At 37.6% G+C, this 1,217-nt stretch overlaps 1 protein-coding gene across 3 annotated transcripts in view; it reads right to left on the reverse strand.

Moving 5' to 3' along the window:
• LOC106466149 (corticotropin-releasing factor receptor 1-like) overlaps positions 1–1,217 on the reverse strand; it is a 28,269-nt gene that overhangs the window by 6,757 nt on the left and 20,295 nt on the right. The gene's annotated exons all lie outside the window — the stretch shown is intronic.

Raw genomic sequence — 1,217 nt, forward strand, 5'->3', positions numbered from 1 at the left:
GTGTTATTAACACTTGTTTCATTATTCTTCTCTTCTCCTGTTGAACGAGAATTATACCTAGATCTTGCATTATGGGGCATTACGGTTGTCGTTACAGACGGACTGTTGATTTTCAGCATTTTAACACGAACCGTGTAAAAACTATAGGAATTAATATCGACTGCAGCTTTGTAGAATAAAATATTAAATTATGTATTTATAAGTAATAGCTGGTTGGTATTGTTCTTTCATTGTCACTGGTTAGAAAAAAACTATTTTACGCAGTTTTTATTTGTACTTAATGCACGTAATTAATATCTCTAGACATTTTAATCGGAAATTAGAAAAAAAAACAACTAATTCCCACAAGTGAAACTATATTTGCGATTCACGATTAGGTGCTGAAGGCCATATAAATATCACCATCTTCCGTTTAGCGCGGTTAATGCGTTCCTGAAAAACGCCGCGCTAACCGAAATTCAATTTCACATAGGATTACATGTAATTATGGGGGAAGGGGGTGCGATCCTAAAAGAAAATTTTCTGGACACAGAAACTTTTAAACGTGTTTTAGGAAATTAGTTAGATACTCAAATTTTAAAGAAGTATATAAAACATTAAATAAACCTGAAAATAAATACCGCTGCCCAAAACAATGCTATCACGAGGTAACTAAGAGTTTCAAACCGCGTTAAATCGAAAATTGCTATCGCGACTGACCGCGCTAATCGATAAAGTGAAAATCGTTTTAAAAACGAAAATGTGCTAATAGAAAGCGCGCTAAACTGGGAATGTCGGTATAAACAAAGTCCGAAGGCTGTGGCCTAGGTGGCTGAGAGATATGCTTGAGGGGTTAAAGCGCTAAATTTCGGAGTTTGATTTTCTGCGGATGACAGAGCGCAGATAACCTGTTGTGTAGCTATAAGCTAAAACAAACAAACCGTTGTGGAACGTTGTGCTTAACATCAAACAAACTGAAGGCTGGAAGTATGAACGGAGATGTGCAGTAGTAATCTTCTATACTATTATTCTGCTTGTTTGTATGTACGACCGTTACGCTTTATGGCCGAGAACATGCTGCATAAACATGCGTAGTCAGAATGTTTCCCAAGAAAAACCGCGCGTGCGCATTATTCACTCGACGACAAACAGTCTGCCTGCGACAGAGAGCTGCAAAGCTCAGTGATGAAGTCGCTACAATTGCTGTATGAAACAAGAGATAACAACAAAAGGGGAAT

The sequence above is a fragment of the Limulus polyphemus genome, unplaced genomic scaffold, assembly GCF_000517525.1.
Source record: "Limulus polyphemus unplaced genomic scaffold, Limulus_polyphemus-2.1.2 Scaffold72, whole genome shotgun sequence".
Taxonomy (NCBI): Eukaryota; Metazoa; Arthropoda; class Merostomata; order Xiphosura; family Limulidae; genus Limulus; species Limulus polyphemus.